Source organism: Triturus cristatus, chromosome 8 (genome assembly GCF_964204655.1).
Source record: "Triturus cristatus chromosome 8, aTriCri1.1, whole genome shotgun sequence".
NCBI classification, from domain to species: Eukaryota; Metazoa; Chordata; class Amphibia; order Caudata; family Salamandridae; genus Triturus; species Triturus cristatus.
The window spans coordinates 1,040,034,888-1,040,049,005 of record NC_140591.1 but is presented as its reverse complement, the minus strand read 5'-3'; positions in this window follow the sequence as shown (position 1 = coordinate 1,040,049,005).

The window sequence follows — 14,118 nt, the reverse complement described above, 5'->3', positions numbered from 1 at the left end:
CTCACAATGGTTCTGATTCCGGATCCCTCTGGTTCCAACGCTTCCATCATCAACTACCCAGCCAACCTATCGAAAAATGCGGCCAAGAAATATAAGCATCACCTTCTCAGGGCCTGGCCCGAAATTCTAATCTCTGATGTATATTTTTCCACTATCAATGGTACCAAAGTCAATGACCTTATTTTCTACACCAGGAAAAGAGCTTGCTGGAGAAAAGTCTTCTACTCTATGCTCCGAATACCAAGCTCTAAGAAAACACCGCATGGTATCAAGCTCACAACAGCCCCCTCGTCCTCACTCAACGCTAATACCACCATCACCCTCTATAACAATGGTATCATCCTATTCTAAGCGTCAAATATCAATCTACTTAAGATAACCAACATCTTCCCGTTTCTCAAAAACGCGGCTTCCTCGAAACCCAATGTCACCCAGACTTACCCTCACATCTCTCAGGACTCGGCGGGTCCACTCCCCGCTACGCTAGGAAGCTCATCTCCCCATCTCCAGCTAAATCACGCCTCACCACCTGTTCACCACAGAGGGGTCCCATCCCAGGTTGCTGCACCCCAACTATCGAGTCCTGACCCATATCTAGCCAGTCCGAGCCTACCTGTCCCCCGACTAGAGATTACCCATGATATTCATCTTGCCTTGCCTCCAATTACTGAGTCATCTTCCCCCAGCCCTCCCCCGGTGTTTCCTAAGAGGCTAGAATCCAAGCAAATGCCCTCCACCGAACATGATCGGTCATCGTCAAGCAATCTGTTGTGTCCTTGTCCTAACCTGCAGCCTAACGATCACTCCCCCCTCACTAAGACTCCTACCTCACTTTCAATAGCTCCTGGATCTCAGTCAGACTCATATGACCATCTTCCTCCTCAAGATCTCCCGCCCACCACCTCGGACCGTATAGGTAGTCTCCGAGACCTCCCCTTTCTGATAGACTCCCTTTCACACTCTCCTCCTCTCGCTCAACACACTGACTGGGCGGCGCACCTAGATGAGATCTATCTTCAGTTGCACCTTCTAACGTATGAGCTACATGGCTTGAAAGCCCTCTCAAATTACCTTTTCCCCATGCTAAGATCTTTCCTCACCGCTGCTAACCTGTCTAATGCTCCATCTTGCGATAGAAATTCATTGGTCAAGCTTTTACCTTCCTCCACCATGAAATCCATTCCCCTACCTAATGACACCTCCCGCCCTAGAAGATATGAGACCTACCTTGCGTCCACAGATCTACAGGACCTGCTCAATTCTTACCCTAATTGTTCCAACCCCAACTTGAGCCCACCGAGACAAATACAATCCATCCTTTCTAACCCAAATAGAGGACCGCCTATCAATACCAGAGGCAGCAATAAGATCAACCTCACTCACGTGAATATCACCCAGACTCCTCCCTCCACAAAGACACTTCGATCTCATACAACATCTGGACTTAGACATTATCATCCTCACTGAAACTTGGTTAAATCCCACTTCCACTCCGATTCTCGACATCCTAGTACCTCCCACTCATGATATTATTAGGTTAGACAGAGCTGGGAAACTGGGCGGGGGCTTAGCCTGTATTCATAGAAACACACTCTCGATCTCTCCCGTTGAGTCCTCTGCACCCTCCTCCTGTGAATATCTCTGTCTCAACATCTCAAGTAAGAACGTACCGGTCTGTAAACTTCACACTTTCTACCACCCCCCCAGGAGACAATCTCCCCTTCATTGAGGAATTATTTGAAATCATTTCTAGCAATGTTGATTCAGCCGTGTCCCAAATCTTCCTTGGTGACTTTAATCTGCACTGGGCTAACTCCATAGACCCGGCAGTTTCAAGCCTTAAAACCTTTCTAAGTGATCAGGATCTGATCCAGCATTGTGATCAACCAACCCATACTAAAGGAAAAATTCTTGACCTCATTATTCGAACGGGCAGACCGTCACCTTGGAGACTATTACCCCATGTGACTGGTTAGACCACCACTGCATTCTTTTTTTTATCAACAAGGAGGTTCAGTTGTGGAAGGCCCAACCAACGAAATCAAAGATATGGAAAAGGGACCTCAGACTAGTAAATCCTGTTGAGCTATCCGCCCACTGTATATCTGCCCTCTCCTCTCAAGCGGACCTGACTGAGGTGCAGTTACTCACTGACTCCTACAATGTGACCATCTCCAATATCATGAATGACATTGCTCCACTCAAACTTAAAAATGCCTCAACTAAAATATCCAAACCGTGGTAAAATGAAAACCTAAACACGGAACATCGCAACCTTAGGGCAGTTGAATGCTCCTGGAGATCGAATCCCTCTTCGCACCAACTTAAACTCCTAAGAGATGCTAGGAGCCTTTACTACAAACAACGCCAAGTCTAACTATTTCAGACACCAATTAGATCAAGCGGCAAACCGCCCCAAGAAACTTTTCGAATTGGTCAACCAGCAATCAGTTGTAGGTCCAAACCTATCGGAACCTGGAAGCAGTCCACCCTCATGTGACGATCTTGCTTCTTTCTTCATTGAGAAATCTAAACTCATATCATCTGACCTCGCTGCTAAGAATGCTGAACTCCTCTTCTCCAGAGCAGCATCTCCACCTGTCCTCTTTGAAAAGCTCAACTCTACCCCCCTGATCCCTTAGAACAATGCGGCCTGGGACACCTTTACCTCCGCTCAGCGAACAAGACATCAAAAAGATTCTCCGCAATATCAACCCGTCCAACTACTTCAGTGACCCGCTACCCCCATCCATTTTCAAGGAAATCAAGAATGCACTCATCCCTACCTGGACAAGGATTGTAAATGCGTCTCTGTCACAAGGCACAATCCCTGACTGCTTAAAAGCAGCTCAAGTATCCCCTATACTAAAAAAACCTAACGCTGATAGGACAGACCTCAATAATTTCCGACCTATCTCCAACATACCCACCCTTGCGAAACTCCTTGAAAAATGCGTTCAGGCCCAACTCTGTGCTCACATTGAGAACTACCAGCTCTTGGACCAACATCAATCCGGCTTTCGGACAGGGCACAGCACTGAATCGCCCTCATTCATGTAATGGATGACATTCTTAAGATTCTCGATCAAAATGAATCCCGCCTCCTGATCCTCCTTGACCTTTCCTCTGCCTTTGATACGGTCAATCATGACAACCTCTTAGCCATTCTGCAAAACAGGATGGGCTTTGGTGATCAGGTGCTACAGTGGTTCTCGTCCTTCACCCATCACAGATCGCAAAGAGTCAAGGCAAATCACTCTCTCTCCAAGCCTTCGCCTGTTCTCATGGGGGTACCCCAAGGATCTGCTTTATCTCCTATCCTCTTCAACCTTTTCTTGGAGCCATTAGCTAACGCACTTAACTCCATGGATATTCATTTCCACATGAATGCCGATGACACGCAACTCTACTTGAAAATCTTATCCCCGGAAAACCTCATATCACTCAACACCATCCTAACATATACTCAAAACTGGTTAACTGAGAACCATCTCCTGCTCAACACCTCAAAAACTGAATTCTTGCTTGTCTCCCATCAGAATTACACCCCCAATCTTGACCTCTGGATGAGCCACCTCACTGCTTTCAACTGCACTCCGCTCATCGTAAACTCAGCCAAATCTCTAGGAGTCACCATTGATAAGAACCTGAATATGAAGAATCATATCAGCAATACATGTAAAGGAGCAAACCACTTGATTAGGACACTCAGAAACATCAAACATTTCCTTCCACTTAAGGATTTCAAGCAGGTGGCTCAAGCGCTTGTCCTACCGAGGATTGATTACGGCAGTGCTACCCTCTGTGGCCTGCCCAAATACACCCTGGCCCCGCTAAGAGCTTCACTGAATGCTGCTGCTAGATTGGTTACAGGCTCCAAATGCAATGAGCGCATATCGCCAGTCCTAAAAACTCTAAATTGGCTCCCCTATGAAGCACGAATCCAGCTAAAAATTGCCACGATGACGCAGAAAGCAATCCACTTCAAGACGCCCAGGTATCTGGCACAAAAACTTGAACTATCTTGTGGTGTAAGAGTCTCTAGAAGCGCTACTACCTTACTCTTGAAACCACCTATCTTTAACAAAAAGAGAACCTCTCACAGAGCCTTCTCTGGCGCGGCTCCAAAGATATGGAACTCTCAGAAATACGCAGAATCACCAGAACAACGGTGTTCAAACTGGAAGTCAAAAGATTCCTGATGAATAAACTCCTTCAGTAATTGGGCTAATCACCCTGGCCCGTTGACACTGTTCCTACTTCCATTGTGTCAACATTTATTACTATACTTTTTCTTTTTTTCTTTTTTTGACATGCTGTGTTCTGATGTCGTTACACTGTACTTTGTTTAACATAACTTCCATGTGAATTTTCGTGCACTTTATGGTTCATTTGTGTTTTTATCCTGTGGTTGTTTCCAGTTCTAGTTTGATTATAAAGCGCTCTGATATCCCTTGGGTTCTTGTTCGTGCTATATAAAACTTTATAAATAAATAAATAAATAGTTAGGTTACACAACACTGCCCTGTGCATATTACACTCCAAGGTGCATATCGCATAGCATGCGCTAGTGCCTGTGCTCTCCAAAGAATCTGTCATTGCGCACAATGTATTGCATATTATATTTCACGCCCCGGTTCTTCTTATATCACACTTTTTGGTGCATAGTTTATACCATACACTATATCTAGTTTTCATTTTCAATCGTGCAACACTGCGTTCACCTACCCTTTTCACGGGCATTACATTTTGAGATGGGGGTGGAGGGTCAGGGGGTGTTTCTGCCAAGTTTGCCCGGAGTCACAGTCACAAACGTCCTCTTCTATCTGAATAAAAGTGAGATTATGCTGCATACTTGTTCATATTTTAAGTAGTTCGCACAGACACACATTTTAAAAACAATAAATTTCCTAATACCTGCCTTCTCTGAACAGTTAGCATGCTGCCCCATCCACATCCTCCCTATCCTCTGTTGTCTGAATCCATGGACTAGCCTCCTCTCTCCTGCCATGCATAGTCTGATGTGCTGCCACTGCCCTCCAGTTAGCATGATGTACCAGTCCACTCCTCCTGCCCTCCATTGCCCAATTCTGTGCCCCATCATTGACCTCCTGCTTAGCCTCTGTGCTTAGCTTGCTGCCCCTATTCTCCTTCCCCCTGCCCTCCGATGTCTTTGTGCATGCCCCTGCTCCATCCTTTTTGCCCACCATGTTCCATGGACCTGCCACTCCTATCTACTCTGAGAGTTCTGTTGAGCTGCCACTCCCCTACCACCTGCCTAGCATTGTCAGATGACTGTAACCTGTCCCTGCCACCTCCACCCTGCCTGTCCACATTCCATGCCCCTATCCCCTTCCTCCTGTCCTCCAGGGTCCATTTGACTGCCACACCCTTCTGCCCTCCCTGGTCTGTTGTGCTGCAACTGCTCCTCCTGCCTGCCCCGCGTGGTCTGATGTGAGGCCCCTTCCCCTGAACTCTCTTGTCTGTGCCCAGGTCCTGACCCTCCCTTCTATCCTCCATAGTCCATTGTGCATGCCCCTGCACCCTCCTTCTTGCCCATCATAGCCATTGTGCTGCCACTAACCATCCCGCTTGCCATGCATGGTCTTCTGTGCTGCCATGGCCCCTCCCACCTTCCCTGTGTGGTCAGCTAGCTGCCCCTGACCTCCTCCCACCTTCCCTCCATGGTCTGTGTGTATGCCATCATAGTCTCACTGTTTCTCTCCATCATGTGTCTTGCTTCTAGTGCCCATCATGCCTGACCTCCATGGTCATCTTGCTGCTCCTGCCCTGCCCCCTTGCCCCCAGCCCTCTGTTTCCATGTGCAGACCCCTATTACCTCCCTCCTGGCTTGTCTGTTCCATTGTAATGCCCCTGATCCGTCCCTCCTGCCCTTTATGGCCTGTTATGCTGCAGCTTTGTCTCCTTTCTGTCCATTATGGTCAGCTAGCTACCATTGCCTCTTTCCCTTTCTGTTCTCTGTTGTCCATGTGCATGGTCCTGTCCCCTCCCTATTGCCTTCTATGGATTGTTGTGCTGCACTCCCATCCTGCATGCCCTGTATGGTGTATTGTGCTGCTGCAAACCCTGATGCCTGCCCTGTAGGGTCAGTTTGGTGCACCTCTCAATGTCCCTCCTGTCCTCTGTTATCCGAGTCCATGTCCCTACCCCAATTCCTCCTGCCTTCCATGATCCAATATACCATACTTGAGAACATTTTGAACTTGGTAAGAGGGAGATTTTGAAAATCAACTGGGGTATTGATATTCCCCTTTGAGTTACATTAAAAAAGAGGAGATTGTAGACAGGAGACAGATCAAATAAAGCCCAATTGAGCATAAAAACTTTGGACGTTTCCTGGCTGAATCGGGTCTGTTGGCATGTATGGTTGTACTACCACTGCCTCTTCCTTCTGCCCACAATGGTCAATTATATTGCCACAGCCTCTCTTGCCAGTCCTGTATTGTTGGTTTGTTGCCCCTGCCCCCCTTTCCACTGCCCTCCATAGTCTGTTGTGCTGCCACTGCCCTTCCTGCCTGCCTAGTGCGGTCAAATTGTTGCCTCTGCACCCTCCTACCTGCCTTCAATTTTCAGAGTCCGTGCCCCTGGCCTCTGCCTCTCAACAGTATCCTAATGAACAACTAGATTGCTAACATTCTATATTTATTACAAAAGTGTGGAACGCCTGACGTCATCTTGATGTAATCAAAACTGTAATACCTAGAGCACTTCCTTTAGAAATTACATATGTGAGAGGGTCGTATTTGCATCACAATTATGGTTAGTGCTCTAAAAAACTAAAATGAGGACATATTTACTGAGTATTCAAATAGCGACAAAGCACTTTTAAATTATTTGTTATCTTTTTGTTTTTTTATCCAGTTGACCACTTGAATAAATATTGCACTTAGGGGAGAGGATGTGGTGTTACTTCCAGAGCTGTAGACTTTGCAACTGGGGAACCAGGTTGGAGTTTATGCTTCAGCTCGACATTCTGTGATTCTGGTCAAATCACTTAATCTCCCCATGTCTACAACCAAAATGAATTTGTTCTTGTGTGTTGTAACCAATACTCATGTAAAGCACTCCAATACCTGACAAGTCTGCACTATATAAAAGTGCAAAATCACAAAAAATAAAAAGTGTTTTGCACACTTCTGTCACTGGGATACATGTGGGTACATCTGGGTGGTATTTGTGCTGCATTTGGGCTCTTTTGTCTCTGGTGGCCATCTTGGGAGATTTATTTGTTATGAAGTTTCCTAATTTCCTCATTTACTGCAGTCTCCTCAGTAGTAAATGCTTTCAGTTTTTTACTTTGATTCCATCGAGAAGGTATTCAGATATGTCACACATTTGCCATAAATTTTGAATATTAGCATTCTAGTTGCTCATTAGATCACTGTAGTAAAGCTACTGCTCACCACGGAAGTCTGTTGCTGGTATTACAAGTGCATGTTTCAGTCTGCATGTCACAATGTTTTAACAAAATAGAAGAGGATTTGAGAAGTCACTCAAAATGTGCCCTAATTTTTCTTTCTTCAGCATTAATCATAATTTCTATGGCAAAGTGAACCCCCTCATTGTGTTCCTTTTCAAATTAAATGTTTTAAGTGTTACCAGTTTATTCCAATCAAGATGGCTTCAGGTGTGCCATACTTTTATCATAAGTAAGACAGTAAGCACTCGAGTTGTCCTTCGAACACTCTAGGTCATTCTGCCATTGGGCTATACTTGGGCTACATCTGGGTGACATTTGTGTTACATTTGGGCTCTTTTGCCTCTGGTGGCCATTTTGGGAGACTAATTTGTTATGAAGTTTCCTAATTTCCTCATTTACTGCAGTCTCCTCAGTAGGAAATACTTTCAGTTTTTTACTTTGGTTCCAACAAGAAAACATTCAGATGTGTCACACATTTGCCATGAATTCAGAATGTTAGCACTCTAGTTGCTCATTAGATCACTGAAGTAAAGCTATTGATCACCAGGGAAGTCTGCTGCTGGTATTCAAAGTGCATGTTTCAGTCTGCATGTCAGAATCTTTTCATGAAATAGAAGAGGATTTGAAAAGTCAAAATGTGCCCTAATTTTTCTTTCTGCAGCACTAATCATAATTTCTATGGCAAAATGAACCCCATTTTGTTCCTTTGCAAATTAAATTTTTTAAGTGTTACCACTTTATTCCAATCAAGATGGCTTCAGGTGTGCCATACTTTTGTCATAAGTAAGACTGTTAGCGCTCTAGTTGTTCTTTAGAACACTCTGGGACATTCTGTCATTGGGCTATACTTGGGCTACATCTGGGTGATATTTGTGCTACATTTGGGCTCTTTTGTCTCTGGTGGCCATCTTGGGAGACTTATTTGTTATGAAGTTTCCTAATTTCCTCATTTACTACAGTCTCCTCAGTAGGAAATACTTTCAGTTTTTTACTTTGATTCCATCAAGAAGGCATTCAGATGTGTCACACATTTGCCATAAATTCAGAATGTTAGCACTCTAGTTGCTCATTAGATTACTGTAGTAAAGCTACTGCTCACCAGGGAAATCTGCTGCTGGTATTGAAAGTGCATGTTTCAGTCTGCATGTCAGAATTTTTTAATGAAATAGAAGAGGATTTGAGAAGTCACTCAAAATGTGCACTAATTTTTCTTTCTGCAGCACTAATCATACTTTCTATGGCAAAATGAACCCCCTCATTTTGTTCCTTTTTAAATTAAATGTGTTAAGAGTTACCACTTTATTCCAATCAAGATGGCTTCAGTTGTGCAATACGTTTGTCATAAGTAGGACTGTTAGCGCTCTAGTTGTTCTTCAGTTATCCCTAACACTCTGGGAAGCTACTGTAGAACACAAAGGAATCAACTGACAGTGTCTGCCCTTGTTGGATGTACATGTTTTACTGAGAATATCAGACTTCATTCTCACATGACTGAGAAAGATAATGTGAATTTACAGAAAATAGGCTCTCAGTTTAGCTTATAGATCACCTTCCAAACCTCTGTGGGAAAAGCATGAGAAAATTGTTTTCTCTCAAACATGATTCATGATATCCCAGCAGAAGGCTTTTTCACATGGTAAAATCACCTTAGAACACAGCACAATTCCTAAAATGAGTATGGTACCATTAACAAATGATTTATAATGTAACTAAAGTCTTTAAAACCTTCTATTAACTGCAATGCTTTTTAATGAGGTGCTATCATGTATATTGGTCCCAAGATGGCTGCCAACACTTCTTGGATGAAGTGCTGACAGCCAATCAGATCTCACGATGAGATGTGTGGTTAGGCTCCGCCCAGATACATATGTGATTTTACTTTTGATTTTCTCAGGAACTACTAAACCAATTTACACCATTTAAACAAAAGGCAGGACATTTGGTGTAATTCCGTTCAGCAGTTCGGGCTGTAGCTGCGACTAAAGGTTCCTATGGAAAATTGCATGGGGAAACACATTTTGGGACCCCCCTTTTTTCTCGGCCCTCACCTGACGAATCACCACGAGACTTTCAGGATAGGAGCGGACCGGAGGTGGCCAAAAGTTTTGAAAATTTTGCGAAGATTCAACAACCGGCGCCAAAGTTATTTCCTATAGAAAATAGGTCCTAACTATAACTACCTACTGGCGACCGCCAGTAGGTAATATATATATATATATATATATATATTATCTACTGGCGGTCGCCAGTAGATAGTTATAGTTAGGACCCTGTTTCCATAGGAAATCCGCAACATTCTATTTGGAATAACTTTGGCGCCGGTCGATGAATCCTCGCGAAAGTTTCAAAATAGGTGGGGCGCTACGCTCCGCTCCTACCCTGAAAGTCTCGGGGGGATTCGTCAAGCGGGGGCTGAGAAAAAAGGGGGGTCCCAAAACGCGTTTTTCCCATGCATTTTTCCATAGGACCTTTAGACACAGCTACAGCCCGAACGGCTGAACAGAGTTACTTGAAATTTGGCAGAGAGGTAGTCCTCAGGTCAAGGAAGTGCCTTTTGTAGGTCTGGTGTAAATCTGTTCAGTAGTTCCTGAGAAAATAGCATTTAAATCAATATATATATGTGGGCGGAGCCTAACCACACATCTCATCCTGAGATCTGATTGGCTGTCAGCACTTCATCCAAGAAGTGTTGGCAGCCATCTTGGGACCAATATACATGATAGCACCTCATTAAAAAGCATTGCAGTTAATAGAAGGTTTTAAGACTTTAGTTACATTATAAATCATTTGTTGATGGTACCATACTCATTTTAGGAATTGTGGTATGTTCTAAGGTGATTTCACCATGTGAAAAACCCTTCTGCTGGGATATCATGATTGAGAGAAAAATATTTTCTCATGCTTTTACCACAGAGGTTTGGAAGGTGATCTATAAGCTAAACTGAGAGCTTATTTTCTGTAAATTCACATTATCTTTCTCAGTCATGTGAGAATGAAGTCTGACATTCTCAGTAAAACATGTACATCCAACAAGGGCAGAGACTGTCAGTTGATTCCTTTGTGTTCTACTGCAGCTTTCCAGAGTGTTCCAAAGAACTACTAGAGCGCTAACCGTCCTACTTATGATAAATGTATGGCACACCTGAAGCCATCTTGCTTGGATTAAAGTGGTAACTCTTAAAACATTTAATTTAAAAAGGAACAAAATGAGGGGGTTCATTTTTCCATAAAAAGTATGATTAGTGCTGCAGAAAGAAAAATTAGGGCACATTTTGAGTGACTTCTCAAATCCTCTTCTATTTCATTAAAAAATTCTGACATGCAGACTGAAACATGCACTTTCAATACCAGCAGCAGTTTTCCCTGGTGAGAAGTAGCTTTACTACAGTGATCTAATGAGCAAAAAGAGTGCTAACATTCTGATTTTATGGCAAATGTGTGACACATTTGAATGCCTTCTTGATGGAATCAAAGTAAAAAACTGAAAGTATTTCCTACTGAGGAGACTGCAGTAAATGAGGAAATTAGGAAACTTCATAACAAATAAGTCTCCCAAGATGGCCACCAGAGACAAAAGAGCCCAAATGTAGCCCAAATATCACCCAGATGTAGCCCAAGTATAGCCCAATGACAGAATGTCCAAGAATGTTCTTAAAAACAACTAGAGCACTTACTGTCTTCATTATGACAAAAGTATGGCACACCTGAAGCCATCTTGATTGGAATAAACTGGTAACACTTAAAACATTTAATTTAAAAAGGAACACAATGAGGGGGTTTATTTTGCCATAGAAATTATGATTAATGCTGAAGAAAGAAAATGAGGGCACATTTTGAGTGACTTCTCAAATCCTCTTCTATTTCATTAAAAAAATTCTGACATGCAGACTGAAACATGCACTTTTAATACCAGGAGCAGACTTCCATGGTGAACAGTAGTTTTACTACAGTGATCTAATGAGCAACTAGAGTGCTAACATTCAGAATTTATGGCAAATGTGTGACATATCTGAATACATTCATGATGGAATCAAAGTAAAAAACTGAAAGCATTTCCGACTGAGGAGACTGCAGTACATGAGGAAATTAGGAAACTTCATAACAAATAAATCTCCCAAGATGGCCACCGGAGACAAAAGAGCCCAAATGTAGCCCAAAATCACCCAGATATAGCCCAAATATAGCCCAATGACAGAAGTGTGCAAAACACTTATTATTTTGTGTTTTTGCAGTGTTATATAGTGCAGACTTGGCAGGTATTGGAGTGCTTTACATGAGCATTGGTTACATCACACAAGAACAAATTCATTTTGGTTGTAGACATGGGGAGACTAAGTGATTTGACCAGAATCACAGAATGTCGAGCTGAAGCAGAAACTTCAACCTGGTTCCCCAGTTGCAAAGTCTGCAGTTCTGGAAGTAACACCACATCCTCTCCCCTAAGTGCAACATTTAATCAAGTTGTCAACTAGATAAAAAAACATAAAGATAGCAAATAATTTAAAAGTGCTTTGTCGCTATTTGAAAACTCAGAAAATATGTCCTTATTTTAGTCTTTTAGAGCACTAACCATAATTTTGATGCCAATAAGACCCTCTCATATATGTAATTTCTAAAGGAATGCTCTAGGTATTACAGTTTTGATTACATCAAGATGATGTCAGGCGTTCCACACTTTTGTAATAAATATAGAATGTTAGCAATCTAGTTGTTCATTAGGATACTGTTGAGAGGCAGAGGCCAGGGGCACGGACTCTGAAAATTGAAGGCAGGTAGGAGGGTGCAAAGGCAACAATTTAACCACACTGAGCAGGCAGGAAGGGCCGTGGAAGCACAACAGACTATGGAGGGCAGTGGAAAGGGGGGCAGGGGCAACAAACCAACAATACAGGACTTGCAAGAGAGGCTGTTGGAGGGAAGATCTATTACGGGTCAAGGAAGCTAGGGGCGGTCCCCAGAGCCCCGGGAGCCACCACAGAACTGAGCTGGAGAGTGAGTCAGGGACAAAAGGGGCACCTTAATTTGAGCCGGGGTGCCTAGGAACGCTTGCTCCAAAAATGAAGAAAACAGACATATGAGACATGGAATTGGAGGCAGAATACAATGGCAGTTTAATGAGAAGATGCAACTTCAAAGAAACCGCAGAATAGAGACATAAAGTACAAAATACAGAATCCAGATAATCATACAGCTGTCATGATATTCTCTGTATCTCAATTAATGGACTGACAGAGAGAGAGAGAAAACACATCTATAAATGCATCATGAGAAACAAGTTACACCAAGGAAAATGTTACCTAGGGACACTCACATTTACTCTTAGAGCAAGCATTCCTGCAATTACAATACAACATCTTTTATAAGCAAAAGTAAAGAGAACAATGGTTAAACATAACATGACATTTCATATAGGTAAAATAGAATAAGATACTTCAAGCAAAGCAGAGCAAGACATTTTAAGCAAAGGAAGACAAGAGCTCCCAGTTCTTGGGGAAAACCTGCACAGCCTGTTAACCTACATACAGACGGCGAGGTTGTCCGTCGATATCTGTGGGTGCTCCCTTTTTATATCATTTTGTGGGCTCCTTTGCACGCTACATCTACCTACGTATGCTACCCAAAAGCTTCGTCTGCAGATTTTACCAGACATTTCGTCATTTACCCACTTAATGCTGACAATGGACTGGGTGAAAAGGTCAGTCTCTCAGGCCAATCGCTTATCGTAAGTTCCATAGAGCAAGCAGAAAATAATGGGTATTGTACAGGAATTCAATATATTCATGTATAAAATCTCCTCAGTTCTCCTAACTTGACGCTCTGCGGTTGCCACTTCCTTAAAAGCGGGAAACCTGCCCAGGAAGCAAGTACCAGTCCAGGATGCAGCCTACTGTATGTCGACAGCTTCAGGGGTATGTTGAACTTTGATACCGAGCACGGAGCACTCGGGTAGGGTGGGGGCTACTAGTTTGGAGCAGAAGGCCTCGCAGACCTGCCTTCAGACTGCTATACACTAAAATTGCAGAGCTATGGTCAATTTAACAAAGAGGCCTACATATTGAACAGAAGGGCCTACACAGGGGTTTTATGCTGGCTGAGTGGTAAGGATGTCTCAGGATAATTATATAGCAACACAGGACCCGCTGGTCAATTTAATACGGCCTACAAATGCGGCTGGCAGGGCAAGGACAAGGGTCTCATACTTTAGGTGTGGACAGAACGGGCCAGGGGCCCCCTGTGATACAAAATCTACCCTCCTTCAAGGCTGTGGCAATGTAATAGACCATTGTGGGCAGAAGGAAGAGGCAATGGTAGTACAACCATACATGCCAACAGACCCGATTCAGCCAGGAAACGTCCAATGTTTTTAAGCTCAAATGGGCTTTATTTGATCTGTCTCCTGTCTACAATATCCTCTTTTTCAATGTAACTCAAAGGGGAAAATCAATACCCCAGTTTTTTTTCAAAATCTCCCTCTTGCCAAGTTCAAAATGTTCGCAAGTATGGTACATTGGATCATGGAAGGAAATGGGATAGGGACATGGACTTGGATAACAGAGGACAGGAGAGACATGGAGAGGTGCACCAAACTGACCCTGCAGGGCAGGCATCAGGGTTTGCAGCAGCACAATACACCACACAGGGCATGCAGGACGGGAGTGCAGCACAACAATCCATAG